This window comes from Calidris pugnax, unplaced genomic scaffold, assembly GCF_001431845.1.
Source record: "Calidris pugnax isolate Ruff unplaced genomic scaffold, ASM143184v1 scaffold141, whole genome shotgun sequence".
In the NCBI taxonomy this organism is placed as follows: Eukaryota; Metazoa; Chordata; class Aves; order Charadriiformes; family Scolopacidae; genus Calidris; species Calidris pugnax.
Genome location: NW_015090902.1, coordinates 1,281,125 through 1,308,663, shown reverse-complemented (window position 1 = coordinate 1,308,663; position 27,539 = coordinate 1,281,125). Strand labels below are relative to the sequence as shown.

At 38.7% G+C, this 27,539-nt stretch overlaps 1 protein-coding gene across 1 annotated transcript in view; it reads left to right on the top strand.

The window, feature by feature from the left end:
* Positions 1-27,539, top strand: part of MCPH1 (microcephalin 1) — a 128,463-nt gene that overhangs the window by 93,946 nt on the left and 6,978 nt on the right. The gene's annotated exons all lie outside the window — the stretch shown is intronic.

Below are 27,539 nucleotides of genomic sequence, written 5' to 3'. Positions count from 1 at the left end.
GGACGGGATGGGATGGGGGGGGGGACACATTTGCAAAATGTGTCGCCAAAAAGCCCGAGGAAACCCCAGGGAGGAGCCGGCAGCAGCAGGACCCCCGCGAATTCCTTGCAGCACGGCTCCAATTAAGAATTTCCTAGACAGAGCCAATCGGGTCCGATAGCCTCCAACTAGCCTTGTAAATTAGTGGCGGTAATCATTTTTAAACCGCGTCCAGAAAAAAAAAAACCCCACCAAAAAAAAAAGTTCTTGGGCTCGTTAGTTCTTCTTAAAACATTTATTTAATGCATTGTGTAATTACAGAGAAAGACACTGTCCTGAGCACACAAAAGCAGGCTTGGGCATGTCCCGGCAAAGAGACCAAGAGAGGGGTTTTAATTAAAAGTTTTCGGTCCAGCAAAGACTTTGTACTTTACTGAATCTCTCTGAGATGAATACTCATTTTTAGGGATGTCTTTTCAGCGTGAAGCGTTTTCAAGCCTTTATTTAGTTAGTTAGTTAGTTAGTTGTAAGGCTTTATTTTCTTTTTTTTTTTTTTTTTTTTTTTTTTTTTTTTTTGGTCTGCATTAAATAGCTAAGTCTGGCAGCGCTAAGATTAGCCAGAGTTACAGATCACAAAGTTAGCTGGGGCTGGAAGAGGGAATAACTTCTCCAGAGGCAGTGGCAGAAAGGCATGCCTCAGGAAGTGGCATGGCTGAAGAGCAGTTAGTTTTCCCTAACTCGATTCCGTGCCCTTGGAAGTGGGAAATACCTGTAAAAGGCGAGGGAAAAAAAAAAAAAATCTAATAAAGGAAGTTTTTGAAATGTATATGTAAGAGTAAAAAGGAGCTTCCCCCTGCTTCCCACTCCCGGGTTCTCTGCAATGATCAGTGATCTTGAAATAGCGGAAAATTACTGACCAGCTCACCAACCCCTGGGAAAGAGTTGAGTCCACTGATATTTTGGAAAAGTTTACTTCTCTGTTTGAGAAAATGTCTTCTTGAAAGCAGCGTGATAGGATACTGACTCCTGAAGACAAACTGCCTGAGAGTTTCGCTAGATCCGGATCTGGCAGCTATAGATTTTTCTTAATTAAAATAAACAAAGGGCATGCCATGCTAGTCAAACTAACATGAATCACAAACCAAAGTTTATCTTATAGGAGGAAAATCTCAGTGTGCCTCGGGATCTCTTAGGACATACTTTCTTACACAACTTGCTCTATTTCATATAGTGTATTAATGTGGCTTTTACTTTTAAAATCACGGAAGTTGTATATAGGGGTTGTCCAAAATAGTTGTAGCAGCTAAAACGCATGCCTTACGTTGCTGGAAGCTCCTGGGATTTCTGTACGTGATACATAGTTCCCCCTGGAAAGGAAAATCTCTAGAATTCAATTCTGGAGACTTCCAGAAAGGCTCAATTTATACTTGGACTGTGACCTGTGGAACCAATTTGTCAGATTTTCTTCCTGTGGAGTGTTATCTGCCATTGTTCATCCTTCCAGCCAGAGGAAACTGAGGAATATATTTGGAACTCGGGATATGGTCAAGATTATTTTGTAAAAAATGTACCTATTTGTACATATAAACGATGCCTTCTCCATCCCTTCAACATTGTGTTGCAATAGCAAAGCAAATTAACCTGACAGCTACCTGCATTGTTAATGACATTTCAAAAGCTTTCTCCATAGTGATTGCTGCTTTTCAATATATTGAAGTCTTTGAAAGAATGGTTAATTCCATGTGAATACCAGTCTTTTGCAAGGTAATTGAGAAACCTACTATTATGCACTGAAGACAGGGTGTAGGTAGGATTAGATTTATACATCAGCCCCTGGGAAGCATTTCTAGGTATCTAACCAGACATTCAAATTCAATATTTTAATTTTTTTGAATATTTTTAATTAATTTTCTTAGTTAAATGAGAATTTCTTGTTGTGACTTGGACTTGTCCTTAAATTGGTCCGCGCTCTCCAACTAGCCCAAAAAATACAGAGCAGTGCTGAAAATAAGAATGCTCCAGCCCTGAAGAAGAACTGAAATCTTAATTTTTCTGATCGTATTTTCATGCTGGTTTTTTAGTCCCTTAATTAGACATTTTAATGGGAAAGATGAGACTGGCCAGTGTAGTCTTTTGGGTTTAATTATTAGACATCTATTCAAGGGACTCTACGTATATAAAGGACAAGATGTGGTGGATGCTGAGAATTCATTAGACAGCATTTCCACACACGGCTTGATTAAATTGACCGGTTTTGAACAGCTCTGGAGCTTGCCATCTGTGTGCCACCCTGGTGAGTCAGATCACCAACATCAGCTGGCAGCCCGGTTTTGCTGGGTTTTTGAGGAGAGACTGGAGTGTCTCTAACAGTTTGATCTGGAGCCTGTTTTCCCTTTGGAAAAGGCCGATGCGTGACCCCAGGAGGCCCTTGAGCCGAAATGGGGCCAGGAACAAAACCCGAATTTGGAGGCTGCCTCACAAGGCTTGCTGTGCCTTGGAGCTCCACTAGGGAGAACTGTGGTTGTATGAATACTGGAAAGAGAAACTCATTCACCTTTTGCCGGGGTTTTTTGGCTGGCCTTGGGTTTTTGTGGGTTTTTCTTTTGGATTTAGTTTTTTGAGTGGTTTTTGTTGGTTTTTTTTTTTTAATGAATGAATGGGCAGTTGCTATGGCAGCTGTCAGCGCTTCAGGGAAAAAGGTACGGAAAGCACAGGTATTATTCTGAGAAGTGACAACAAATGACCAATGGCAGACCCTTAGCAGCACAGCAGGCACCATCAGTGAGCTACTCGTCCAGCTCTTGGAGTGGTGTCCTGGAGTGGTACCAGGGTAGTGTTTTCCCCAGCTTTTCCTGGATAATTCCAGGCTGTAGGGGCAATAACTGGAACGTAAACCCCAACACACGCACGTAATGAGGGAGTTTTGCTGTTTCCCCATCTGGGTCCAGCAGATTCATATTGCTTTAATGAAGTGCTCTTTCCCACTGCCCAAGAAAGTTCGTGAGTGTTCACCTTGCCAACAAAATAAATATACATCCCTTTAACCCTTCACTACAGGGTAGTGCCGTATTTGGGACATCTTTTGGAGCATTTGATTGCGATCCTTCACCCTTTCTATCCCTTTGGGAGCAGCTTTCCCAGCTGTGGAGGAGGAAGTGGTCTTCTCTGCCTCCCCAGGGAGTCAAAGCCAGGCAGAGTTCAGGGGGAAAGAAAGTAGTAACAGCTAAATTTAGAAAACTGGTGTGAAAAGTAAGACAAGCTAAATACATTTATGTCCTTGAAAACTGAGGAGGAGGAAGGAAGATGCCTGAAGACAGCCTTTTTACTCAGCCTCAGAGGCATAATAACAAGTCTACTTGCAGGGCAGGGCTTATTCCAGAAAAGCTGAATGACCGAGAAGATCTGTCTCCTGTCAGTTTTGAGAAGGAACATCTCATTGTTAGACATGTTGAAGTAGGAAGGAATGTAAATAATTTGGCGTGGAATCTTATATATGCCAGTATGAAATTGAGGAAAAAGTTGTAATTCAGACCAGTTGCTTCCTCTCAGTGGTTTTTTTCATGTTCATTGTTCTCTGCATCTTTTATTTCTGCTGTCGATATGGAGCGGTACATGTAATCTGCAAACTGAACCATAGCTGCTTAGCTGCTTGTGTACACACAGCTTGCTCTATAGCTGAGTGTATATAGTATTTGACATAAAATAGCAAATAGTGGCTTCGTATATTTAAAGTACAAATTAGATCTTTCCCTTTTTAGAAAGAAGATACCCACTCTACAGAACTCATCTTATAAGAACTGAAATGTCCATTTTGTCAAAACTAAACATTTAGAACGTTTTGCCAGATGTGTTGCAGGCAATTTCCTTTCCTGGGAAACAGTAAATTCCCTTACTCAGCCGATCCTGTTTTTATTCCATACAGCATATGACTAAGCTGCTTTGAGAGAGCTGCCTGAATGCCACTAACATTATCTTTCCAATTATCATTTTACTTACAGCTGCACGGCTTCTGTTTGACAGGCAAATGCAGAGATCTTGTGAGATCTCTGATAGAAAAGGAAGCATAAAAGTTTTCAAAGTAATGTAAGAAAATGTTGACTTGGCTTTAGTCTGCTGTCCGCAGACTTTGCCACCTAAAACTTTCAAGATGTTGATTTAGTAGATAAGCAAGTTCTCATTTCAGCAGTTTTCTTGTTTTAGCAAGGGAAAAATGCGTAACGAAATATGTTCAAAATAAAGGCAGAACAATGTAAACAAGTAGGTTTTGGTGCTGCGTTCTTACAGGCATTTTTGATCTACATATATAAATGAAAATGCTGTAGTGTGAGAATATGGAACTTCAAAATCCAATCCAAGATGAAAAATTATCTGAAACTTGGAACAAATAATGAAGTATTTTATATATTCCTGGTATTTACATTCCTCACATTTTGACACTCAATGTCCAGTCCCCACCTTTGGTTCCTGGTACTTTAATATTAGCTTATGGTAGTTCCATTTGCTGGCTTCAAAATATTTTCTTTCACTGGGAGTATTTTAGCATATTTCTCAGGAACAAATGTCAACAAGGACAAGACTCATGAACTTGTAACTTAAAAAACAGGGAACAGGATCTTGGAGCCTACTAGATCTTTAGTCTGAAAATCTTAATCTGTTTTGAAATCCTATACTCTCTTTGAAAGAGAGGAGTGCCAGATTATTATATTTTCTGATAAGGAAAAACTAAATTGTTTTCATCCAGACCCATAGTTCAGTTTTTTAGCACTCCTAAAATTAGTGGTAATATCTTACCAAACGTGCCTCCTTCCCCCACCATTTGCCTTTTTTCCTTTTTATTCAGGCTGAACTTCTCCATCGGTCACTCCTGACTTCTTTAGCAAAATCTCAGAATTCCCCTCACTTTCTCTGCTGCTGCTTATTTCTAATCACTCAGAACATCTGGTGTAACATCTTGTGAATTGATAGTCGCCTTTGGGTTCCCTTCCTTTCAAGGGAGGACATTTACCCAGTAATTCACATATTTCACTTTGGCTGAAGGGACGGGAGGTCAATAATCTGATCTGCTAAAAATGTCAGCTACCGCTCTGTCTCGGTGACTCAGTCTGTTTGTTCCCATCTTGCCTTGTAACATTCAATCCATCATTTCAGTGCACGGTTATTTTTCCTGGATGTCATGCCATCAGTGGAAGCGTAACGCCGCCAAAACCAGGCTTTGTACCTTCCCTTGGAAGTGCCTGCCTGCTAGCCCCTTCTTCACAGCTGATACTGCCACTGTCCTGCAATGCATTTAAATCTACAATCTGCAAGTTATGTTTACATCCCTTTGTTTCGTTGGCATTTTATTGCCTCCTTTTTTTGATGCTGTGCTTTTACTAATGTCTCTGAAAATCCTATGCTGATGCCCATCATCAACACACTGAATTTTGTAACGTATTCTGCCTGGGTCCTCCGTAACATTTGAAATGTGACTTGCTTACGAAGCTTATTACATTAGTTCTACCTCTCAGGAGATGACATTCAACTTTATTTCCCTAAGAACTGTTAGACAACTGGCAGAGCTTCGCACAAGTAGACTCTCTACTTATTGCTTCTAATTGGTTTTCAGTTTTGGAAGCTCTAAATTCAGTACCTCTCTTACCAAAATAAGCTTCCTCGCTTACTTTGCAGGCACTGACTGGATTGGCTTTCTTGGACTGTCTTGGGATGGCTTTTCTCAGTTAATCTGACATTTGACGTGACCGTATTTTCCACTTACAGACTTCTTTTGATAGCCCACTTTTGTTATATTACATCTGCTCAAGGCTTTTTGACTGAGATTATATTAACATTAAAATGAATTACATTCTTTTATATATATACATACTTATATAGAACCATGTAATAGTTTGGGTTGGAAGGGACCTTTTAAGGTCATCTAGTCCAACCTCTCTGCAATGAGCATCTTCAGCTAGAGCAGGTTGCTCAGAGCCCCGTCCAACCTGACCTTCAATGTTTCCAGGGATGGGTGATCTAGCCACTCTCCGGGCAATCTCTTCCAGTGTTTCCATATGTGTATGTGTTTCCTATAGTTATAGATCCCACCATACCTACAATATAATTGATCGTGTTAATTTAGATTGGGACTTTGTGGTAGTACATCTTGAGCAACAACAATAACATGGATGATTTTTTTTAATTCCTGTCATTATCACTTCCCCATTCCAAAACCTTCTTAAATGCAAAATGCTTCTTAGCTTTTACTGTTTCATTACTTTTATACTGATGTATAAAGTAATGTTTATTTTTAAGGGATATGTAAAGTAGAATTTTTAAGGGATATCTAAAGTAGAATACACAAATATTTATAAAACTGTGGTCTATGCAAATAATGTATGCAGATATCTAAGAAGCTTCTCACAACGCATTAATGAAGTTCCTATTGTAGGACAGATGGCAGTTTCTTTCACTGTGAGCATTTTTTAATAATGAATGTTATTTAAAATCTTTGAGGGATGAATCATCCACATACAGAAGTAGGAAGTGAGTCCCAGGATTATGAAGAATAGTTGTTGTACGTCCTTCCTCCTTAACATTTTTATATTGTTTGGCTATAGTGCCTGACGTCTCTGCTCGTTCTTTTCAGAGCTACGTGATGACAGCAAACTTTAGCTGGTATCAAGTGTAATTACATCTTAAACTCAAATAGCATGAATTCAAAATTAACATGGAAATTACAGCTAATGTTAGGGATCTTACAGTTGGACTGCTGAATGTCTTTGACAGTCTTAAGTGCTGTGCCCTGTCTATCTCTATACTGGGCAAAACCTTGTTTAAACAGGTTACCATGGGTTTGAAACGGAATGAAATAAATTGCATGCCAGTGTGTAGCAACTAGCTTTAATAAGGCCTTTAAAACCTGCTTTTAAAAATTGTTTCCATAGCACATGCATATTTCCGCTTCACTGTTGAATTATATATGAAAAAATTAACAGATATTCTTACTCAATGCTCGCATACTGTTTATATGCTCATTGAAAAATGTCTTTTTAGTTACAAATTTGTACATTCGGATAATTTAAACCTAAAACCTTTATGTAAGGTTTTGACTTTTGTTGTATAATGTGAATGTTGTATTGTGTTGATGTGAAAAGGCAGGAGACTGTGAAAGAATCCAGAAGGCTTTTGGAAAATGAGAAATCCTGCCTTGCTGACAACTTAAAGAAAAATGCATATGCCGTTTGTTTAAAGGAATGTATTTTTAAAACGTCTGAGCAGTTGACAGTAATCTAGCCTTACAAATAACCTCAGTGCCTGTGATTTAAACCCTTCCTCTTGTAAGCAGTCATTCAGGTTAGCGGAAGGTTCTCTCATCTGGTAATAGCACACTTACTTGATAATAACAGCATGTCATACTTCCGAAGAGCACGTTCAAGTTAAGGATCTGAATTCAAAGATAAACTGATGTCAAAGAGAGAATGAAAGGGAAGTGAGAAACTGTGTAAGAGGAATAAACAAAGCTTTCAGAGAGAGAGAGGACATTTATGGCAACAGTAAGGTACCTAGTTCCTGACATCTGTTTCCCTCAAGAAAAAAATACGCTACATATGCTAACCTTTTTATGGAGAGTGCAAGAAAAATATTTGCAGCAGATCTTCATATATTCATATTTGTTGAACTGTATCAGGGATGTGTAATTTGAAGAGGACAGAGCAACTGCAAACTGTTTTTGCACTCCATAAAAGATAAGTCTTTGCTTTTTTCAATATTAATAAACATAGTTTAGTAACAGCTCTCAAAAGCAGCGCCCGCCCTCTTTGCTGATTCTGCCACAAGAACTGGCATTCTTTTTAGAGTTGCTCTTACTGCTGTACAGACAAAGGAAGGAACTAAAGTATTTTTTCCCCTGGTTAGTGGGACATCAGAACCCACGATGAGACAGGAGAAAGATTACCTGCATAATGATACTAAGATTAGGGCTCCTTTGAGCTTGGACTCCTTGCCTCCATCTAGCAAAACTCTTACTGCTGTGTAAATATTAACATAAGTACCTCACTGGCTGCGTAACAGTCTGTTCTGTATCTCTCCAAATAAATCATTTGCTGGAGAGATAATCCTCCATCTCCAGTGGAATGTGTACAGAAGATCAAATCTCCTCTGAGTATCCTACCATTAAAACAGTGTCTTTTCATCCCAACACAAACCAATTAGGAAGTCCTCTTACTGATCTTTCACTTTATCTAAATCTGAATTATTACTTGAGTTATTTCACTACGCAAAGAAAATTCAAATCTTTGAAAATCATTCTTTTGTCCCACTAGAAATACATGTGTAGGAAATTTGGAGACTGTCATTGGTGATGTCTGTATTGTTTGAACCTGAATGCCCATTCGGTCCAGCCACAGCCAAACTGACTTATATTTACAAATCCTATCACATAGTTCACTCTTAGCTTACTGGCTTCTGTTTAAACTTCAGTATAGAAGGTCTGGCTTGTAGTTGTATGTTCTCACTTGATTTTTAAGTCATCATCTTCAGTCAAACCTGTGATCAAATTCTATTTTAAATAACTGACAAGGCTTCACTTTTAGTATTAAATGATATAGTATCAGTTGTTACTGCTTCACAGTCAAACCTGTGATCAAATTCTATTTTAAGTAACTGACAAGGCTTCACCTTTAGTATTAAATGATATATTATCAGTTGTTACTGCTTCGGCTGTAGCCTGTGGGTTGTTAGTAATAGCAAGGTCCACTGAGTAGCATTTTTTCTTGAACATGTTATTTTGCTAATTTCTGCCTTCCTTTGTCTGTTTGCCCACTCAAGTATCATTTTTAAAAAAAAAAAAGTATGCATCAAAGTTAAAATATTTACTAGATGGTGCCACGACAATTGGACAAATATCTCCTAATTCAGCCAGCATAGAATATTTTCCTCTTCTATTAATGAAGATTGTATCCTTGCACAGGGTGTCAGGGTGGCTTTCATTGATTTAGGTACAAAGATCGGGTCCTCCAAGGCTTCCTTGTAGAGTCAGAGAAATTTGTCTCTGTTGGTCAGACGGGAGCTCTTGAGTAAGGAGCTGAGATGAAAGCGCCTGAAGTCAGGTGAAATGATCATCGTGACGTTCCCTCGACAGTACAAATGTTGGCTTCATTCTTCCTACAAAACCCTCCTTGCTCTAAACTGCACGGGAAGGCCAGGAGCCTTTTCCAAACCACTTTTCTGCAGAAGGTGATGAGAACCAAGGATAAAACCACCTGATTTCTTCTCTTTAGCTAAAAGTTCTCATTTGACTTGTTGAAAAAAGTGAAGGTTATTCCAGATTTCAGATGTGATTCATTGTCTTCAAGTCCTTAAAATGCTGTTGTTAGTATATTATCAGTGTTTTTTCATTTTATTGCAATTTTTGGACTTCATTGTTTTGACTCTCATCTCTTTCAGTAATGGATTCACTTGGACTACGAATTGATTAAAAGACAGTCCACCAAGAAATTGTTTCTAAATAGATTGTTGACCCTGGAAAGATAATTCTTTTACACTATGGGCATATTTTGCAAGGTTAAGAGCACTATACCCCTGGTAAACATCACTGCGTGTTCTGGAGCCCCACTATAGCCCACAGGGATGGGCTAGCAATGTATACCCCTGGTAAACATCACTGCGTGTTCTGGAGCCCCACAGGGATGGGCTAGCAATGGACTGAGTTTTCAGCCAGCTGGGAAGTATTCCAGGCAGGGCAGGAGTACAGCAGGCAGGGAAACAGGAGTCATGGCCTAAATTTTGTTTTAATTTCATACTAAGTGTAAAGAAGTATTTTCTGAGGCTAAGATCTATGAGGATGTAGAAAAGCCTCTCATGAGAAGCGGCGGAATCCCTGTTGCATGAGTAATTTCATATAGATGGGCAAAACACTGAAGTATGGAAAGGAAAATCCTGTACTGGCAGCAGGAAGAATTAAGTGACCTAATAAGCTTTTTCATCTCTTAATTTCTTTCATTCAACCTCATCACTTCTCTGAAAGAAAGAAAAATGTTTATGTTGGACCTCCATGCTTATAGAAAAAATATCCCTCTTCAGATGATAAAAACATAATTAATATAGTTGAAATAATTCTTGCGTTTTCTCACAACCATGAAATTAAAACTGTCAGTCACAAGCTAATATTAATCTCTGCAAACTGCTAAACACAATTATTTCAATATAATGCAGCAGCGGTTTTAATAGTGGAAATTATTATGGTTTTAGATTCCACTGAACTAGTGGAACAACTTCATTTTATATTATTAATTCTACAAGCGACGTGCAAAAGAATATAGTTAGTCCTATTACTAAAAGCATCAGAGTGAGACTGTGGTTTATAGACACTTATTGCCCACATGTGAATCAGCTTGGCTGAGACATTCACAACCAGACAAATTATTCTCAGCTATCAATAGCTGAATTGCTACTTTTGTTTTCAGATATTTTTTTTTTTAAACAATACTTATTTAAACATGTTTACGATGAATAATGTAAAAAATGCACTTCAGAGACATCATCAACATAACAAGCCACAAAGTTTACATCAAAATCAGACTGCTCTTGTTTTTTATTAACTTGAGACAGATGATTTTCTGACTTTTAAAACCTCTGTTTTGGAACATTTATTTTATGTGAAGCAGGCTCCTTTGTATTTGTGTATTTTACCTCGCTGGCTCTGCAATAGGGTGGGGGAAAATCTGCCCTCACCTACCTCTTACCTAACTCTGCCGGCCCACAATTTTAGACTGCAGTACACCCAATAAAGAAAAATAACACCTACAGTGATTTCAATAAACTGATAGCCTGGAGGACTAAGAAAAAAGCAATGTTTTAAGGGCAAAATGTGGGCCTCTCATTTAGAAGGCTTTTTTGGTATCAGTCAACCTTTTTCTGACGTGTCCAGGGTGCACAATGGTCAGAAGCTGCTGAAGTAAACAAAATGTGGGTCTGTTCTCCATTATTATAATTTGCAGATACCCTGTGTCTGCTCACAGAGGATGGCCCAAGGGTTTTAAAGCTGTTAATGACATGAACAGTGGCCAAGAACTGTCTTTATTTGAAATACAAGTGTATTTTAAAAGTAAACCAGAACGTGTGAATCCTCAACCAGTTGCCATTTGCATTAACTTTACACCGTGAGGATTTTTTTTAAAGACACAGACTTCTCACCACACATTCACTGCACTAGTTAAACAACTGGAAGTTTTTTCAAGATGTGTCACAAATAGTCAAAATATTGGCTTTCATGGCTGGTCCAAATGAGAATCAGGCTTTACAGTAAGTGAAACTTGGTTCCCTCCCATTGGTTTTTCAATTATCATAAATTCATTAAATGCTCATTCATCAAATTCCATCTCTTTGCTGGCTCTTCCATGCCAGAAAGAGGCATCTGTTCCCAAAAAAATGAAGTGTCAGATGGTTTAATAAGTATTGCCCCATGTTACAGCTGGGGGAATGAAGTAATTTAAATGAATAGAAGACAAACAGAAATGAAGGTACTCGGGTTTAGAAATAAGGCAGAGAAGCTTTCTTATTTTGTCCTTTTTTTATTTTGTTTCTTTTTCTAGTTAATTTTCTTTTACTAAAAGTAGGTTTGGAAGTCCTAAATGCTAAATGTTGAAATTCAGGACAGTTTGGGACTGCGTAACAGCTCTGCACATGGATATCAAATACGCTGCAGTTGGTACTGCATCTGCTATACATGCAGGTTTTATCCATGTATGCACTGTGTCATTTTTACAGCTTAATAGGCATCTGAAAAACAGCCTGGTTTCTATGAAAATATGCGGAAAACCTTGTCCCATATGCTTTTCATATGAGACACAAGACTTGACTGTGTAATACAGGACACCCCCTGTTATGTGGGACATCTGCCAATCCCAGCAAAAAGAAAAGATACAGGCAAGAGAACAAAACCAGAGGAATAAATGATTCCTAAATCATTATTCTGTTTTTAATGTTTATATTCTGCTCTGGCCTCAGCTGTTAACAGTCCACTTTTAACAACATCTCTGAGCTGGAATAGTATTCTGTGCTGTCTAGTCTATCTAATATTTTGTGGGTAAAATTTTAAAACTTTTTTTATGTTCGTAAGTGAACGACAGTCAGATTTTCAAAGGTAACACTCAACATAGGCTTTGAGTCTTCCAAAAATCCTAGTAGGTGCCCTTTGCATCTTTAGGTAACAACGTGTCTCTGATCTGTAACCACGGAAAAGCACAAAAGCCCTTTAATATGTTACGTGCGTGGGTACTTCAGGTTATATTTGAAAGCTGAAATGCAGCTGTTATAAATTTTCTCAACAGTTTTGGGGTAAAAACCAAATGTTACCTTGTGGAAGGGCATAACAGCCTTGCCAGTGCTTACGTTCCTCAGCTGTTTTGGTATGTTACATCCTGGATTCTGAACTAAATAGATTAGAAAAAAATGATAGTTTAAATTTAGGGGAAATAATTATTTTCCTCATGTTTACAGAAGCATGAAAATGTTACTCTGCAAAAGGACAATAGAAGGCAGCAAATAAATAGAACACATAATTTTGGTTTTAGCATGATTTTGCAAGCCAGAATCCCAATTTCTAGGTAGTTCAGTTAGCAGTCCTTGACGTGTAAATTCCACTGAAAGTCTCATTGTAACACCTTTCTTTCACACCTCCAAAACACGAAAGCTAAAACTGATAACATTCTACAGATTTGACCTTGCTTTTGAGACTTTTTTTTTTTGTTATATCTATTTATACATCTAATACTGTTCAGCTTCTCTTTATTAGGATGTATGCGTTTCTTATACCTAATGAGAAGCAAATCTTCTCAGTCCCTTTGATACTGTTGAAAACTTCCAATTAAATTGGGGTTGGGTGTCCTGCCTCCAGGAGCACAGTGCCATCCGCAGTTGCACACAGGTTGCACTTAATGTAGAGATTTTATAACGTGCAGGCTGGTGCACGTGGAGTTTTTTCTGAGCACTTCAACTCCCAGCCCAGCAGGAGGAATCCTGAGAATATTTCCCTTCCTTTACCATGTTTTCAGTATCAACTGTGTTACTAGAGATGGCAGAAACCTGACATTGTCTCACTTTGAATATTAGATCAAAGAAGGTGCTACCAGCCCATCTCTTTCTGCAGGTCACACGCTGCCTCTCTGGCTGATGTTCTACAGTTTGCCTGTGTTACATCTGTGAAACTCCAAATATTCCCTACATTCATTTGATACATTGCTACAGACAAGAAAGAAAGGAACTTTTACATATTCAGGATGAGAATGCAAATGACTATTTTTATTTAATAAAGACAGATTGTTGAGCCTGGCACTAATTTTATCCTTTATTACCAGTGAAGACATGAGAACTTGAAGTACATCCTGCTTCCATACCAGGGAAATTGGCTCAAAGTGGAAGGAGGAAGACATGGTGTAGTTTTTTGTGGACCGTGTCCTTTAAATGTTAGTTTACAAAGGCATTCTGAGTCAAAAGGCCAATTTTATCCAAAAGATATTTTTTTTTTTAAGACATACGTAGCATATTCAGGCATATGTAGCATATTCAGACAAAAGAGTTTCAGAAACCTGTTGGACTTTATTGTTGCTCAGGAGCCCATTCTGGGAAGGATGCCCACCTACCTGGATGGCTTTTCTGGGTGATGTACTTGATTTATGCACCTGAGCACACGCTGGTGCCCTGTCATGATTTACAAATAGCTTGTGGCACCCCAACTAGCTGCTACAAAGAGCTCTGCTTTAGCTACATGGCTAATTCTCCTGGATAAAAATCAGTGTCTGTAGTTCCTTTTTACAGCTTTGTAGTCTTTGCTTACAGCCTGATGGACTCACAGATCTCACTACGCTTTGGTCACAAAAACTGTTAATCGGTTACTTTGCTTGTAATTTTAATTTATGCCACCGGTCTCCTCTCTGCATTCGACTGGTTTGGACTAACATGGAGATGAAAAATGAGTGAATGTAAATTTTTTTTTTGCTAAACGAAGGCGCTAAGTGTTGACAGGATGGCTGATTCCAGCCCAGAATTTTCTCTGCATGTAAACATTGAATACATTTCATAAACCAAAACTGCAGTTTTTGTTTGTTTGCTTTTGGGTTCTGTTCCAAGTTTCTTGAGAGGAGACGATCCCTAAACGAGAAGAAACATTAGGATGTGTTTCCATAAACTTACATGGGAAATACTGTGATAACAAGGCATCAGAAAGCGAAACCTGGAGTAAGGAAGCTGAAATGAATGTATAGATATTAAGAAGAACAGAGCCAGGCTCAGGCATCTTTGCAGCCAATATTCATTGCTAGGAAGAAATAGTGGTCTAGAGTTTTCTGTTGATATAGCTTTGGTAGATTTCTGGCTTGCTGCAATTGTAACACATTCTACTTTTACATTATTGTCTGAACTGTAACCTCTCACTTCTAGAAAATCAGCATTTGGGGAAGCTGTGTTATCATAGAAAAACACAATCAAAGTTTTATTTTGGTCTTCTTTTCCACAGTAGCAAAAGCCTGGTGGTTAAGTTTCTGTGCCTTTGTCCTCTTTTCTTTTCTGGTGGCGCTACGCTGTGATTGTGTTTGCCTGTATGATTCATTACAAGCTTGCTGGCAGATGGTCACGTACACTTTGCAACAGGGCTTGATGCTAATAATAATCAGCTTTTAGCTTTTATATATATTTATTTATTTTTTTTCCCTAGGGTAAGTAATGTATCTTATCCTAATGCCTAGAAAATCGTGGTTGTTTTCAGTCACTGCCACCTAAATACTTTTATCCTTCAGCAAAAAAGGTTTCTCTGCACATATGCAACGTTCAACATGAATGAAAGTTAAATTGCATGGTTGGATGGTAGTCACAGAAGAATGAGTGTTCTGGTGCTCCATCTTCCTTATATGAACAAGGTGGAAGAATAAGTGTTCCATGAGACCGGTATGTGGTAGAAAACCTCCTGGCTCCTGCAGATGAATGATTTTTTTTGTTGGTTAAGCCATTGGAGCCCCACAGGGGCTATAGAGCTAAAGCTTCAGAAATCCTGCTTTGTCTCACTTGATCCCCCCACTTGTTATGGTAGAAGGAAATTGTATATGTATGTTTTATTGCATAACAGTAAATCAAGCTTATATGCGGTGTTTATCTGTAACCCTTAAAATGCTGTCAGTCCCAAATAAATTCCATTTATTTAAATGGTGAAATTGTAAAGAACTACTTCTATGTAGTGCAGTAAAATAAGTGTATCAAGTAACATTGTTTTGTAAGAGGGAAAATGTGTTGAATTATGTGCTCTTATCATTATAGTATGACACAGACATATATCATGGTTATTTTAATACCAAGACTAACATGTATTTACCAGTAGTTCTAATGGAATAGCTGAAGAAGCTACAATATGGTGGAACTCTGTGGGGTCTGTTTACAGCTATCTTTATGTTGGAAAAGGAAAATGTCTAGTCTAGGAGTTTAAGTGGAGACAGCTGTTGAGATGCGCTTGTTGACTTTTGTTTATCATCATTATAGTACACTATATCCAGGCAATAAAATCACTTACAAATCTGACTCCCTCAAAACACAATGTCATGCAATGGTTTCAGCAAAAGTGAATCTTAGTCATTTAATTAAAGTTGCCTTATTTTTAACACATTCCTTGCTCTGTTCCTTCATTTAGTCATAAGCAAAAGGATACACCGCAACTCTACTTAGGTTCTTGCAAAAACATATGACAGTAAAATCTATGAAAAGGTCTCTACAGTGTAGGATCATGGACTACAGACCCGATAAGATATTTTTCTGAATGTGATTCTCAGATTCTTATTCATTTCTTGAGAGCATTAAGAAGTATATTTTAGCTGATACAGCTTCTCAGACTCTTCCATAAGTGTGTCTAAGGTACGGTCTTGACTGCTGCATTCTGTCCCCCAAAATCAAGGCTGAAGTATCTCACAGCTAATATGAAGAAAATACTCCTTGAACTTCTGCCAGATTCTGTCCTGCTAGTCTTAGTTTCATTGATACAAAAGTTGTAACAGGCTCCTTTGATTCTCAGCTCACATACCTTTGCTCCAACCAAACGAAAAAACCAATCAATTTTAAAATTTATTCATCAGATAGTTGCAGAACCAAATTCCAACTTCAGCTGATTTATTTTGCATTGGTTTTGATTTATTGTGCTTGTGAGTATATATATGTATATATAGACATAATTCTGTTCTTGTTCTTACTGTTTTGTGATTTATTATGTGTTGATGAGATTCTGTTGTAGACCTTGGATGCTTTTTCAAAGACAAGAAGTTCCATTGTCTTGTTTTTCTTACAATGATTTATGTCTTGCGTATTGAAGTTATTTATCAGAACTATTTAAAAGATTGTCTAAATTCATAATTTTTAAAACCAATGTTATTTAATATTTGCCTAAAGTTGGTCCCAGAGGCTGCAATCAAAAACGGGCCTTACTTTGCTAGTCAGTATATTACTATTATAAAGACAGTATTTCTTCATTATTTTCTACTGAACATAAAGCCTAACTTTGCATCTTACTGGATTGTACAAATCCAACCCAAAAGATAGTGTCTGCCCCAGGGACCTTTTGATCTACGGAAGAATATCCATCCTTTTTTTTCCCTGATCTGGCTGAAAGGTCACACGTTACCCATATTCTGTTTTACCAGATTTATTTGTGGCCCAGAGGCTTTATTCACTTCATTTCAAGTGGAAGACTCTGACAAGAGTTGACATGAGGGACTTCTACCTATGGAGCTGATTCCAGGCACCCTGATCCTGCTGACCTTCAATGGTCTTTGCCGCATGGCATGACTATTTATAAAGCTATTGTAGAGAGAGAAATTTAACGGGAGTAACTTTGCCCAAGAAAGGGGAGTTTTATGGATAGTCTGAACAGGGTGGAATTTTGTTGGCTGTTTTAACAGTGACAGTTAACTAATAAGTTTTGGACAATACAGGGGAAAAGTGTAAAAATTCTGTTTAATACTAATTTCCTAGAACGGTAAGAAATAAGCATTTAAGAATCGGCTTAAAATTCTTGCCTGAATCAAGGTAAGTTTTAAATGCCCAAAAGAGCTGCAAATTCGACACAAATTGAGGTTGAACTCTCCAGGTTTTAATGAGTAGCATTACTGAAATTCTGGGTTTAGTCTAACATGAAGGAGGTAAACAACAAGGACGTTGATTAAGAAGTTTTGTACAAAACTTTGTCATGTGAAATTATGTAATTGAGTTGATTGTGGGTTAGAAGAAAAACTAGATAATAGGAATGGCATAAATAATTGAAAGCTCTGTTTGTCCCATCCTGATGAGTTTTTGGTGCAGCTCAGCACATGCTTGTAAAACAAAATATGTGCCTTCTTGAAGCAGTAGTGGGATCCGTGCTGTGTGGATTGGGCTGGTTGCTGCTTACTTAGGTAGGAGATGCATGAAGGAGATAGTTCGTTCATCTGACATACAATCAGACAATGTGTTTTCTTGGGTTTTCCTGTTTTTTCTGGAGGTTGATGAGATCATTTCTCAAATTTAGTATTTTTTTAGGATTAACTGGGCTAGTTCTATTTTCATGTTGTCTTTGGAGGATGTTGCAGACATGGTAGTGGCTATTTCTATTGTCAAAAGTCTTCAGCATCCTCTACTGGTTTCAACCATTTCCAGTGCATGGTTCTCCTCCTGCGTTCCAGATTTGTCTAAAACACAATCCCTGAGCAGCCGACTGGGGTTTTAACTGCATTTACCTGACAAATTACCTTTGGTTTATACGCCAAAGAAGCAGTGCTCTCCAGAAAGATAAAATGTGCACGTGGACACCTTTTAGCAATAGTTACTTTACTTATCCAAAATGGCATTTTTCTGATTAATTATAACCCCTCTTATGATGTCATATGAAGTTTGAACTTCTGCCTTGGTGAATCAGCTCTTCCGATTCCGCAGATAAATAAGTTTAGGAAAGAAACCACGTAGGTTGTAATATATAGGTTGTGTCTTTCATCTAGAATATAAACATGAACAAAAACTGTGAAAATTAAGGAAAGAGGGCATTATAAAGGATTCTTATTACTCTGACCTCATAGATCATGCTGGGGAAAGGACGGGATCATTTTTGTTAGAGAAAAAAAGATTTTCAAAAGATATGTTAAAGGATCTAGCAACTTCTAATAATGGGGGAATTTTGCTCTACAGAGTAATGTATTTCAAGTGTTCTGGTGTTCTAAAAATGTTTTTGAATCACTTCACACAGATGGTATTATGTTTGTACGGCATTAGGGGAATTGATTATTACCTTTAATAGCTTTCATGAGGCGCTATTAGTGGAAACCCTGTTACCTGTGTTTCATCTCAGAGAGCTGCATACCATAATTAAGTGCACTTCAAAAGCCAAATTAAACTGAATGAACAAAGTAACCAGTAAGGATGTTCTCTTGAGCATTCATTCTTACCATGATGAATGATGGTTGTTTTTCTCTTCTCTTTAATTAGAATGTTTCTACATTTGCCAAAGAAAATGTTGGAATGCAGACAAAAACTGAAATTATAGGAACAGGGCTTGATGTAATAGCTTATTTGCAAAGGAAACACAACTTGTTTGGTATTTTATTGAAACAGGAAGTTCAGAACCTCAGTACACACAAGCACAACAAATTCTCAGGTGCTAGTTGAGTCATCTGTTGTTGGAAGTAGTCTCATAGAAGGCTTCCCCTTGATTTAGTTTTAATCTTCAATTAACAAAGGGAAGGAAATTACATACAGATTTAGTTTCAGATAACGCGCAAAGCTCTCTGTTGCTTTTTAGCTGTCACACTGATGTGCATGCTTTGGGAGTAGATCATGTTGGCACAGTCAGACTGTGGCTGAGTGAATATATTCAGCATTTAATGAGCAAAAGAAACCTGATGTATTGCATTTATGAAATAATGCAAGGCTTGCTTAATCAAAATATTCTGATTTTTTTCCTTCTTCTAGTCATCTCATAGCTGATTTCAGCTTTACTGCAAGCTGTAGAAATAATCATCTGTGATAAGATGATAATTGATAAAACTACTGTTTTAAGTTTAGTATGGCTTTATTTATTTTTTAATTGTCATGTTTGTTTGTAATAATAGCTCTGTTACGATGATAATTGATAAAACTACTGTTTTAAGTATGGCTTTATTTATTTTTTAATTGCCATGTTTGTTTGTAATAATAGCTCTGTTATACAGCAGAGCAGAGCATGACGATGCCGTGTAGTTAGCTGTGAGATCTTTAAAAGGCACTTGGGAGTTTGTGTGTGTATCTTCTCTGTAGAAGGCTTCGCTTTTCCCCTCCTTCAAAGGTCTGTATGACACTGGCTTTCTTTGAATGAGCAGGATTTTACTGAATTCCCTCCAAATCCCATCATTACTCTTCCTCTGTTTAACCCCAAGAGTACTCCAGTGTTGTGCAGTAAGTTCTCCTTTCCTCCACCAATGGACTCAGCAATGATGGCTTTGTGGCTCTCCCAGTACTGACCCACAGCATAAGGATCAGTGCATTAGCACTTTAATCAATAATAGCATCTTAAGAAAAAATTCCATGGGTTGCATTAGAACTGTTGTGCCAGCTCCTAAATTTTAAAGTTAATATAATTTTAAAAATAAAACCAGACATACGAACTAGTGAGTGTCCAGGACATTTTTAAACCTTTGTTCTTATGGAGGACTAACTAGATTAGATCCTTTTCCCCCAGCCTCTGGGTAGTGTATATATTTTAGTATAGGACATATGCATACAAATAGTACTTTCTGTTACATCGTGGTAGTTTGTGCTGTTATAGGGCTAAAGCTGTATTCCTGATATGCCCACCTTATTCCCCCTGAGTTTAGTGGAAATTCTGGACTGGGACGGAGCCAGAGGTGGTACAGACTTGTTTACAGACTTTTACTGGAAAGCTAGTGTTTGACTTGTTTACAGACTTTTACTGGAAAGCTACTGCTTCGGAGAGGAGTTACTCATCATTTGTATTTTATCTAGTTGTTCTAGCCAGTTGTTTGGCTAGAAAATAACTAGTAATTTTCCTTAAAGACCTCAACTGTTTCTGTGCTTCAGCATATTTGTCCTGCATTTAAGCTCAAATACCCAGTCGCTCATATTTTAATATACAGTACTTGCTGAGGATCCTTTGGTGTTCAAATTGCAACTGCTTGCTTATGCAGCGACAACCTCTTGAAAAGGCTTTCTGCTCTCGTTAAAGCACTTCAGATAAAATCCAGATAGGCTAAAATGTAGTAGCCTCTCTGTCCTGCAGCATTCTGACATGAAGAGTGGTAGAATATAGGAAAAGAACTCAGAAAGGAGGACAGGGTCAGCAGTTTGACCCTACAAACTTTGCCCAGCTAGCACGAGAAGTCACTGAAAGTCCACTACCATAATAAGTCTGGCTGGTTCTCTCTATTTAACCGTGTCATAGCTGGCGAGCCCAAATTTAAAACAAAACCGCATTCCATATGGAATTTATAACAATATTTCTTTTTAAAAGAAGTTTTTGAAAAGATCACCATTACATTTGAAATAAACAGAACGGGACTTTTCTGTGAATCAGTGATTCACTTTTCAGTGAATCTTCCTGCCACTTTATATTTGCACTTTATTAGCTTTAGCTGTAGAGTCACGCTTTTATTTTATTTTCATTAAGATATTTCCTGCAAATGTAAGTCAAATGAATATTGCTCTGTTATCTTTGAAAAACTAAAACAATTAAACTAGAAGTAAGTGATAGAAACGAAGAAAAGTCAAAAAGTTATCACATGGTGAAACCCCAAATGCATTTGAAATCCTAATCGGGAGTAAGATTATATTCTAAATGAGTCTTATGGTCTAAAATGGCTTCATCTTAAATTGCAGCAACAACTGAAATCCAACGCTAGACTTTTCTTTTCCTCCACCATCCGATAAGGTTACTGAAACAGTGTCTATTTTGCCTCCTGTAGCCTCTTGAGCAGAAAGCAGCGAGGTAACATTCTGCAAATGTGTTTGGTCTGTCAGCTCACAGCCTGATAAGCGTCAACTCCACAAAACAGATATTGGAATCAGTTATTTTTAGAATGGTGTCATTTAGTACCACGCACAACTTATCACTGTGGTTTGTGAATTATTTTTTCACTTTGTTAAAATAAACCCTTTTCAAAGGCTTTCCATTACCTTGAAAAATTCCCTGTTCTGTTTTGTGGGTTGTTTTTTTTTAAAAAAAAAGAAAAAAAGAACAGAAGGAAGAAGAACAGAGAATAAATTTGGTGTCAGGTACTGTGCCTTTATCCTACCAGCTTTCATAGCTTTAAAATGACTCTGTATTCATAACAATAACAACATAAATCATTCTCCCTCAGCTATACAGAGGAGCATCCCAGTTTGCTGTCACAGTATAGTTCTTTCTTCTGGGATCTTATATTATTGTTATGGTAAAAACGACAAGAGTTCATGAAAAGAATCATCAAATCGAAAATGTTGTGTTCTTTGTTTAGCACCTATGAAGGAAGCAATGCTCTCAAAGAAACTTTTCTTCAGTAAATGAAAACATTTTAAAATATGATTGACAAAAAGCACCTGGTCAAGTATTTAAAGCCTTTTATTTTTTTCCCCTGCGTGTGCTGGCAGCTGCACTTGCCACTCAGTGCTGGAGGATTAAATGTCTTTGCTTTCCATACTTCCTACGGGATCTTTTCTTCCAATTCGTGACATAGATTAAGTGAAGAAGAGATGTTATTACACATAAAGAAGTCTTGCTGCCAAGGAGTGCTAATCAGGGAAATCATGGACCAGAAGTGATGGTGATAGCAGTTGTACCAGGAGTTGCTGAAAGCAGCCCTGAACCTGGGCTGGGTTCGCAGTCGGCGGCGTTCCCCCCAGTTGCGTGATGCCAGGTGATCTCTGTGAGTGGGTTTCTTTCAGTAGTTCTCAGACAGTTTTAAAGACTTTTCTCTCTTGAACAGTGACGTGCTTTCAACTGAATCTTTAGTTCACATTTTAAAAACCCAGCGCTCCCTGCTAATTATCGTTGTCGTGCATGTGTTTTTCTGCAAGTACAGAGGTTTGCACATCACTTCTGAATGCAACTCTCTGGGCTTCTGCTGTGCTCCGTCATTCCCATGCATCTTTTTTAAACAATTTAAGGAGAAGAGATCATTTTTTTCATTAACATGTAGTCTGTTATGTTGTAATACATTGGGTGCTGAACAGAAGCATTTTATGTTTTTGTTGATGAGGGAATACTTCAGACTGCCCTACTTAGAGGCTATGTTTTTCCTCTTTCAATACAAAAAAAAAAAAAAGAACAAAGCAATCTTTTTAAAAAGTAATTTGCTGATGCCTGTTTTTTCAAAGCCAGGTCCATTTTATTTGACTCTCTGCAGTATATCAAAAAAAGATCGAGAAAAGTCAATCCTAAGAAATTTAAAGGAAAATGAACTCACTGTGTTCAAGCTTTGACATATTTTATAAAGCTGTTGAAAACCAAACCATGAAAGCCAGATTTATGAGCTTTTTTAAAGTTATTTGTAGATTCCCAAGACGATTGTGTTCCCATCACTTACTGTAGCCTTTAAAACTCAAATGACGCTTAAAAATATTCATGTTTGGCACACACTGAGTTACTGCTGGGCGTTGCAATGGCATTCAGCTAAAACTAAAGAGTAGAGAGAAGAATGTACTCTGCCTTCACTTAAATCATTTCAGTCTGTTGAGGTAGAGCAAAAGGACTCACATATTCATATTTTAAAGATAAAACTAGCAATTATTTTTAATGCTAAGATTACTTTTATTGTGGGTTAATACAACTGTTTGGGGAACGAGCCTTTTGGGAGCATCTGTGTAACCCTTCACATTTGCCAGGCTTTTCCTTTCAACAAGATCACTCACTTTGTTATTACTGGATTAGAAGACTCTTTTATTTATCAAAGCATTATTCATCTGCACTTTGCCAGGTATAGCAAATCTGTTGACAGCACTGGATTTATCATTTACTGTTAAAGGCGAATGGAAGGATTCCCTATGTCCCTAAGCCAGCAAAACAAATATCATTGTTGAAGCTCGCTGCACAATATCCTGTGTTGATTAAAAAACCAAAATTGAGCTGTCCGAAATGATTCAATATGTCTGAAGTCTAAGGTAGTTGAAATGCACTTATAATTTTTAATGCATTTTACATAAATACTAGGCTTCCATGCCTTGCGTCTTCATTAAGCATAGTATTTAACCATGGGGAATATCAAGTTGTTTTCTGTGAACTGCAGCACGTTATTAGCTGATGGAATTTCTGTTTCAGTGTGGCCTCTCATTGGTGACATACCCTTACCTGGAAATGTATTCTTTCAGGCTGTGTAAATGCTGATGTGTTTACTCCCATATGATTAATCATTGCTATTTACTTCATTAATACTGCATTCCTTAAACTACTCCACTGAAATTAATGACCTATTCACAGATCATGTATGGTCTCATGCAATAGGTACTCGCCTGATTAACAAAACCCAACAAACAATTGGCCATACGTGGGCTGAGGGAGTTCAGTACGCCGAGAAGATACTGTATATAAAATATGGGTGATTGCAAGATGAGGGGATAGATGTCAATGCAACTAATGCATTAGTGCATTAACATTAACTCCTTCCCGTTGCCATGTAAGAATGAACTATGAAATAATAATAAGGGCAAGCTGCAATAGTTATTTAAAAAATAGGCTAAATTTAGTTGAGGTCATTATTTTTGTGCAGGTAATTCAGTTTAAAAGAAGCATCCCATACCTGTATCACTACCCCATTCCATCTGCCAGCGGCGACTCCGTGCTCACTTGTGCCCGTGTCTACAGGCCAGTGGTGCAGATGAATGGAAAGGGTGGGTGAGCTTGTGCCCAGAGCACCTTGTGCACCACACGTGCTTCAGGCCTCTGGGCTTGTTTCAGCCTCCTCCCTGAACTGAGCACGTCTTCCCGACTGCGTTGCACCCAGAAGGAGAACAGTCTGTGCCCTTGATGGCTGCTCCACAGTGGGAACCAAAAGTACACTCAATAGGAAGGACCAAGAGTTTACTTTCAAAAGTTCACTCCCAGCTTGAACTAAACCACTAAGAATGTCAGTATCTTTTTTTTTGCTGAAGGTCTTGTGAGGATATATCCAGCTAGAACAGATCTTTGTCAGCTGTGAGGAAAAACATGTCCATGTATATATTACATACCTTTTAAAGTCATGGCTGGTTGTCTACAGCAAATTACTTGAAAGCTGAGATTTTCTTGTTTGTTTGTTGGCTCAACTGCATTTGTTCAAGTGTCGGCTGAGTTAAGGGAAAAGACTTTGTGATTTTACATTTCTTCCTTGGCATTTTTGAGAGATGTGAACTTGCGTGCATTTAAAAACTGAGTTAGATGGAGGGTCCCTCCAGTAGTGCCAGGTAAACAAAGCGGTGGATTCAATATGGCTCACTTCCATCTGCTGCACAGAGGATCCGTACATGCTCACTTCAGCTCTCTGTCATACAGCTAAGGAGGCCACCACACCAGCACAGGTTGGAATCGCTGCCATGAAATGTACAACTATCCCAACCATATACTGCATTTTTTGTCTAGGATTTTGCTAAGCTACCCAGGCTAGAAAATCTGATTAATCGTGACCTAAGGTAGTAGAACTGTAGCTTGACTCTGTCCATTTTTTAGTTCCTAAACTGTCTCCGTCTCAATCCCCTCTGTCCATTTTTTAGTTCCTAAACTGTCTTCGTCTCAATCCGTGAGTTTTCTCACTTTCACCCTTCTGATTCTCGCCCCCCATCCCACTGAGGTAGAGGAGGAGCAGCAGTGGTGTGGTGCTTAGCTGCCTACCAGGGTTAAACCGCAATAGAATGGAATTAAAATGGCCTTGGGAGGTGTAAGGAATGGTCAGAAATAGGTATGAGGAAGTTCAGTAAGGACAAGTGAAGAGCAGGGATGAAATAATCACCTGCAGGAACACAAGATGATTGACAATGAGATATTTCTGCCAAAAGAGCAACTGAGTGTTTTAGGGGATCCAAAACAATAGATGTCACCGAGGTCATACTCCGATAAAAGCAGCAGGCATCCTGGGATGTGTTAACAGGAATGCTGTACGTAAGAGACATGAATTATTTGGTGTGTGCAGAGCAGGGGTAGGGCCTGAGCTGAGTTCTGTGTCCAGCTTCGGGCACCGCGCTTCAGGAGAGATGTGGATCCATTGGAGAGAATCCAGGGGAGAAAACCAAAATGATCAGGGGTCTACAAAATATGACCCACGAGCAAAAGACTGAAAGAACAGTGTTTGTTTAGTCTAGAGAAGAGAAGACTGAGGGGAGACATGATAACAGTCCTCAAATATTTAAAAGGTTGTTGCAAATAGGAAAAGAATAAATTCTTCTCCATGTCCCTTGGCTCTAGGACAAGAAGTAACGGGCTCTAAATGCAGCAGAGGCCATTTAGGTTAAATTATCAAGAAAAGCTTTCTAACTACAAGAGAAGATAAGCACTGGACTAGATTATGTACGGAGGTGGAGAATGTCTGACACTGAATTTTACTGGGCTCCTCGGGGGCTTGTCACTTGTAGCACGTGTAACCTCATGGTGACGCCGGGCACGGAGCGGTAGGTGCCACCGCTCTGGAGAGATGCACGGCACGGTGCTGCTCCATCCATATTCGGGTGAGGAAAACACCTCCCACTTCAAATTGGTAATTATTTGCGGAATTTTGACATAAATTTGCAATTGCAATTTGCAGTCTTATCACTGCCTGGTAGTCATTTGAGGCTAATTCTCTTGAAAGAAGACAAAACCAAGGACGGACAAGTTCTTGAGGTATTCCTGAAGCAAGGTTTAAATTTCTAATCCTGAAACATCCTTCCTTCATTAGCTAACCTGTAATGAAATTATTTTTTATTTCAAAAAGAACTATTTTATGTTGAAACCAAATGCAAATATATTTAATTCAGAATCTTTTTGAAGTTATAAACTGTTATAGTAAAGTGACCGCATCTTACAATCTTAGCAGAATGTTTTTAAAAGTGATGTATATTGGAAATACAGCTCCTTGATTTACAAGTCACACTTCTCCTCAAAAGGGAGAAGACTTATTGTTTTACCCTAATTTGTTTTTTATAAATCTATAGTTGATAATGTTGATATTACATAGTATTTAAAAATAGTTCTACCTCTGGAAAACAAGGAAATTAAACTAAAAATAAGTGATTTTGTTATCTTTTTTCCTGCAAAAATTTGCTATGCCGGAAAAAATGGTTCAAACATCTTCCAGTTTAATTTTGAATATCTGCCAAACAGTAGATTTATTTGCCAAACATTTTCATACAGTATTCCCACCGGGACTCAGACTTTCAGAGAATAAATTGGTGAAATTAATTTTTCTTATCAGTCTATGGGATTTGAGAGAAGCAAGGTTGTCTGCCAACACGCAGAGGAAAGAAACAATATCAGCTAAATTGTCTGGATTCTAGCGTTCTTCCTTTCACCCTCATCTTGGCCAGGAAACACTTACATGAAGGACTATACAGAGGAGAGGAAAAAACTGTGTTTTGAAGAATTTTCCAGATAATACAGTCTTGACTGTATGCCATTTCTTCTTCTTTTACTTTCCTTTTTATTTTTTCAAGGCCAGACACTGAAGGTTTCTTTTCCTGGACTAAATTTTCCACTCTGTCTCCCTGCACTGCTGGCTCCCAGCTCAGCACACCACTCTTCTTCCATGGCACAAACACATACCAAGGTTGCCTGTAGGTGTTCTCAGTCCGTATGTGTGTGCTGGGGTCCCAATGGAGCCTTATCAAGCCTTCAGGGAGTATGTTCTCACTTGTGTCTGAAGGCTTATGCTACTCCACCTTGACAGAAAGGGAGCTTCTGTTTTAGCCAAATGATTTACCAGCAGTCCTGGCAAACTGGGGAGGTCCCAGCCAACTGGTGTCTAGCAAATGTGACACCCATCCACAAGAAGGGTGGGAAGGATGATCCGGGGAACTCCAGGCCTGTCAGTCTGACCTCGGTGCCTGGGAAGGTGATGGAACAGATCATCCTGACTGCCATTATGTGGTGCGTGAAGGACACCCAAGTGATCAGACCCAGCCAGCACGGGTTCACGAGGGGCAGGTCCTGCCTGACAAACCTGATCTCCTTCTATGACAAAGTGACCCGCTTGCTGGATGAAGGAAAGGCTGTGGATGTTGTTTATCTGGACTTCAGCAAGGCCTTTGACACAGTCTCCCACAGTATCCTCCTGGAGAAACTGGCTGCCCATGGCTTAGATTGGAATATTCTCCATTGGGTTAAAAACTGGCTGGAGGCCGGGCCCAGAGAGTGGTGGGGAATGGAGTTAAATCCAGTTGGCGGCTGGTCACGAGTGGTGTCCCACAGGGCTCAGTACTGGGACCCGTTCTCTTTAACATCTTTATCAATGACCTGGACGAGGGGATGGAGTGCACCCTCAGTCAGTTCACAGATGACACCAAGCTGGGTGGCAGTGTCGACCTGCTGGAGGGTAGAGAGGCTCTGCAGAGGGACCTGGACAGGCTGGATCGATGGGCTGAGACCAACAGGATGAGTTTCAATAAGGCCAAGTGCC